Genomic DNA, 6,291 nt, shown 5'->3' on the forward strand with positions numbered 1-6,291 from the left:
ATGCACTTATTAAGTTTGAATATTATTAGAGAGAGAGAGAGAGGAGAGAGAGAGAGAGAGAGAGAGAGAGGAGAGAGAGAGAGAGAGAGAGAGAGAGAGAGAGAGAGAGAGAGAGAGAAGAGAGAGAGAGAGAGAGAGAGAGAGAGAGAGAGAGAGAAGAGAGAGAAGAGAGAGAGAGAGGTTGAAGTTTTTTGTTTGACTTCACAAACTACTATGTGGAGATGGGCACTCAGATTTTATGAGCTGGAAACTGCTCCTATATTAACCAACTAAAAATCTATTCTATTAAAACAGAAGTACACTTTAAAAATACCCCTTAATTTTTAGTATTATTTACAATGATATGCCACTGATCATTTAATTAATCTTCCTATATTAATACTTGTCTTTTTCAGTTATTTAATGTGTGTTTCCTAAAAATTCTTTGTCTTTTTGGTTTAATTAATGTATTTCCAAAATCAAATTCTATTTAATGTGGGTTTACTTTTTATGATTTTTTATTTTTTCTGTTTAATTAATACATTTCTAAAATCGAATTCAAAATAAAAAAATTTGGCAACAATAATTAATAAACCTAACTTATATTATTCATTGTTTTTTTCCTATTTTCTTATATATGTGTGTGTTTGGAAATAATTAATAAACATAGCTTTAAATATTTAACAACATTATTATTTTTAAACATGTAATTATATTTTTATTATTTATTAGTAATAACTAAAAAATAAAGTCACATTAAAATAATTATTATATAATATATAAATATTATGTCACATATATTTTTCATATAAATAATACCACAATGTAAGTTCAGTATGATAAATGTTGAAAATATAAAATATATAACACCATATATTTTAATAATATATACAACAATTTTTATATACATTCATCATAATTTTGATCCATAAAAAATACATTTGTACCTATATATTGGTCATATTCTAAAAGTATGGATTATACAATTGGTGGGTTATAAAAACAAAATAAAATTACCCAATATAAATTATAAATTATTATGTAAAATGTATATAAACAATTATTTAATCGGGTAAATTATATAATCACTTATACAGATAAATACATATTACAAATTTAGATCACATTCCTAAGTTTTTTAACTAATTAAAAATTTTCAAAAAAATCTATACTTTTTGGAATTTTTGCTAACGTGATTTAAAATACTTTCACAGTGTATACACCTTCTCTATTTTGAAAACTATTGATACAATTATACAAATTGAATATTCTGTGGAACAAATTTGTCTATATATTTTATTTTTTTTACAAGTTTTATAACTAATGTATCAATTTTTAATACCATACTAACTCATATTTGTATATGTTTTTTTACTTTTAATTTAGAAATTTATTTTCTAGATATTTTATACATAAATCTATTATACAATGTTTGATTTGGTTTATATGATGTCCAATAAATATTGATCATATAATTTACTTTAGAATACAAAAAACTATTTGATGTAACTAAGCACATTGTTATTTTTTAATATATGATATTAGTACACACATTACAAACTATATATAATATTTAATATAAACAAAGAAAAAAAATGAAAATTAATTGCTTCATCAATATAATTAAATTAGGATCCCTTTTATAGAATTACCCTTGATTTTCCTTGGCATATTACTTTTTGTGCCATCAGTTATACTTTAGAAATTAAATTCATTAAGGGTAAAAAAGGATAAGAAAAAGAGACCATAACTACCTAATAACATATCTATAGTTATATTTATTTCCCCTGATTATATACTAACTAATTCAACTAATATTAGTCAGAACCTACGTTAAAAATACAACAACTTAATCTACCCCATCTACGATTACATCAACCAAATGAAAGACCATGCATATATAATTTATAAATTGTAAAGCCAATGCATCCACAAAATAAAAAAACCTCAAAATATACCAACAATACATTATACAAAATATATTCTATTTCTAATAAAATTAAAATATTATTAATAAATGGTCGATGGCAAAATTAAAAAAACCTAATTTCTTTACTAAAAGTTATATAAAACAGATTTTAAAAACATAACTAAAAACTAAAATAAAAAAGTAGAAGTTATCTGTTAGTCACTAATCGGGTTCCAAGTTTTAGTGATTTTTGACTTTTAAAATATTATTTTTCATAAAACTTAAGTTGGATTTATCTTAGATCATCGGGTTTACCGGTTCAATCTTGGATCCGGGTCGGGTTTCAAAACACTGAATATAAGACTTTAATTTTTAGATCGATTCTGGGTCAGATTTTTTTTTAATACGAATATTTTTAACTAATTATGTTTGGTAACTACTAAAAATATAATATGTTGTAAACTTTAGAAATAAAGTTTAAATTAATTTTTGAAATGCATATAGCACAAGTGTATAGTTGCGTACTTGACATATTTAATATAGTCACCAAAATTATATCAAATTAAATTAATAATTACAAATATAGTTACAAAAATATAAAAATAAAAATAAAAAATTTCTCCAAAAAAATTAAAACAAAAAATATACCCGCCCTTTCAAAGGGCGGGTCAAAATCTAGTATAGTCTTAAAAATCAATACAAATTAACTAATCAAATATTTCTCACCGGCCATTCATCTACAAAACTGAAATAGATTATTTATGCATTTAATTCACATAGGGATCCCTGGTGTCGTTTACTTAAATGAGGTTGTCTCAAATGAGAAAGGCGTTTACTTGTTCTAAAAGTTTAAACTCTATTGGTCAATTTGAATAAATCAGGTGTATAGAAGTTTATTTTTTGCTTTAAGGCTTTTCAATAAGTGAAGTTAAATGTCATACTTTACTAAGTGAAGTTCTATAATATAGGTACATCTATTGAAGTTTTAGTAATATTTGTCAAATGTTAATATTTTATTTGTAATATTTATAATCTAGTTAACAAAAAAAAATTTGGTCATAACATTTTTATCTTTGGGCTCCATCCCCTCCAACGGACAACAGTACATTAACTTATCAAAGATCCAAAATTTTTGTTTACTGACCATGCAATAACCGCATGATATTTATCTGTGCATTAGCATTACTTACACAGCATCGTGAATCACTTCTTAATAGATCACCCATCCTTTCACTATTCCAGCTCAATCATGGAGTTTTAAACGGATGTGTGTCGGAAAAGGTAAGTGTACTTTGGTGACATAGGTAACCAAATCAATTATTCTTAAGCATTTCCACATATACCAGAAATCGGTACGTTACAATTTATCCCCACTCACAAAGCGCAACGCCCCTATTGCACATCATGTCATGTCTCAAGATGTCTTTCGAGTGAGAACCGAGATGGCTAATTAATTCTGATACCACTTATAACGCTATATGTCCACCCACAACTAATGGGCCATCCATGCATGTTCACTTGGCCCGTGGGTCCCATCAGTCCGACATACGGTGCATTAATTTTTCGAAGGCTCGAAAGTCTTGTTTAATAACACTGTAATCACCACATGACCTTTCACCGTGCTTTGACCCCACTCACATGATATTGCGAATCACTTCTCAATAAGTAACCCATCTTTCTACTACTCTACCTCAAGCACATTTTGCTCTAGAATTTTAAACAGATATATGGAGAAAAAAATTTGTATTTTGGTGATATAAATAACGAAATCAATTCTCTTAAACCTTTCCACGTATAATAGAAATTGGAATGTCATAATTTTATTTGTCATATTTATAATCTAGTTAAGAAAAAAATATTGGTCACGTAATACATAATGAAAAGCGAATGTGCACTCTATAACCATCAAAATTTTTATAATTCAACATATAACCATAACAACAACATGGGAAGAATATACTGCATATTTTGTGTATATATGTTTTTTCTTTATAAGTTATATTTTATTTAGCAAGAAAAAGGTTATCTTCTTTTTTTTTTTGAGAAAAGAAAAGGTTATCTTCTACTGACTGAAATCAAAGTGGGAGAAGAATGCCGTTCTCTTTGTTCACACCTCAATTAAGTTGTCTGTTAGTTAATTTTGGTTTGATTCCTTATTCATTTTTTTCGATCCAAAAAAATTGTATATCATTAAGACTTCGAAGTAAACAGATATTAAAAATCAACATCCGTCGAAAATGAAATAAATCACAAATATTAAAAATTTCAGAGTCGAATATCTGATTCGCTCTGACCTTTTTACAAATATATGTATATATACAATTAATTATAAAAATTTAAATGTATAATTTTATATAACTATTATTTTAACCTATAATTTTGTTAGTTTTATTTATAACATTATTTATAGGAGTATTAAATATAAAAAGGAATATAAAATCTTTATAAAAACTGTAATTCTTTTATGTCAAAAATTTGTAATTCTTCTAAAATTTATGTTTTATACGAACATTCAATTAATATTTGAAAATTTATGAAATATATAGTTTCACTAATCTTCATTTTATATTATGTTAAAGATATTTTATGAAGACAAACTTGTATATTTTTCTAATTTATTTGTATTGAACAAAATTTATGAGATATCCGTAAATATTCGCAAATATCTGTAAATTTTCTTGATATCCAGAAAACCGGATATATGTATTTTCCAAAGAAAAGAAAATCGAAAAAATTGGATATCCGTAAAATAAAAAGTAAATCCTAAATACTAAAAAATACGGTTATATCAGATTCGCGCCCCTCCTAGTCTATATGTATCAAACTATACGTTATATATGTGAGGAATGTTTTCTATATAAACCTATTGGTTGGTACTATTTTAGATCGAGACATATTAGTTTTGGAACAAATTCTAGAATTGTTCTTGTTCTTTTGGGGATGAATTTTTCTAAAATGGCTCCGTGGTATTTTTATTATCATTATTTTGATTAAATTCAAATCAAAATGATAAAAAAAAATTCATAAAACCTAAAAGTTTGATTTTTACTAATCCGACCATTTAAATCGGACTATAAACCCAAAAATCGGTCACAAAACCATAACTTTTATAACATTTAAAATTAATTTCATTAGTTATACTTACTATATTAGTTGTACTAGTAGTGTATAATTGTATTAGTTGTATAATTGAATAAATTGTACAATTATTTTAATTGTATAATTATTTTAGTTGCACAGTTGAAAAAGTTGTACAATTTTATTAGTTATCAGTTATACAGTTGACAGAAAAATCGAAGTGTCCATGTAACAACCCGTCCTGTGGACCCCGGCTGGCCCTGTAGAACATTGACCCTAACCCTTAACATGTGTGTCCCTCACGGCTATACATGTAGGTTATTAGTGTGCTTGGCTTTCCTCGAACCCAAGATCTCACATTTTAACAACCCTCCCACAGGACAAGCTGTCACCAATTGGGATAAAAAAATTTGACCGCTTACCAATTTAGATATTTGATTGTTGTTTTATATGTAATATCCATTTGGTTTTTGTCAATTTAAAATTCAGCTTGTAAACTAAGGATGTTACAATCGGCTTACTAACTCCAGACTATGTTTCATTACCACCGTGATTTCCTGACTGACCTGCCAAAAAACTGGGCTGACCGCGACACTCCCTTACGAAGTTTCGCGTTTAACATACTTGTGGCAAGTACCAAGTCCCTCACTGGTTCCCATGGATCCCCCTGAATCCGGCTTGATAAAATTATGTGCTTGGTGGTCCTTACTATTACTCCACATGCAGCCTTCATAGCCCTCCAACACTGTCCATGGTGCCTCCTACCAAAAGAATCGAACTCCGCATGCCTAACAAATCCGGACTCTGGTCCCAACTGTTCGCTCTTTTGTTTCCTATCATTGATCGGAGGAACAATAATTGGTTTGTTATGAGGTTTATTCTGGTTAAATACGACATCTTACTCTAGACTATAATAGACCAGCGCACCTCTCTCAACCAGTTCCAATACTGATCCATATGTGTGGGCATGGAGATGGGTCCATAGCTTGGTCAGAGTCCTCACAAAAAAAGTAGAATCTGGATAACCTCCGCCTCCATCTTCTTTCCTACAAAATGATGGAAGCGATTAAATTGCTCCTCATATTGTCTAATGAACCTTTTGATTTGGGTCAAATTCATGAACTTAGCCTCTAGTCGATTCCACGTTTAGATGGGAAGTACTTCTGGTCAAACTCGGTCTTAAATCGCCAAAGGTGCTTATGCAGCCACCAATGTGTTTCTATACCGCAGTCCACCATTTATGTGCATCATCCATCAAGTGTACACCAATTTTCTTCCTATATTTTTCATGTCACCTAATGGACGAAAAAGTTTCTAACTAACCT

This window comes from Raphanus sativus, chromosome 7 (genome assembly GCF_000801105.2).
Source record: "Raphanus sativus cultivar WK10039 chromosome 7, ASM80110v3, whole genome shotgun sequence".
NCBI classification, from domain to species: Eukaryota; Viridiplantae; Streptophyta; class Magnoliopsida; order Brassicales; family Brassicaceae; genus Raphanus; species Raphanus sativus.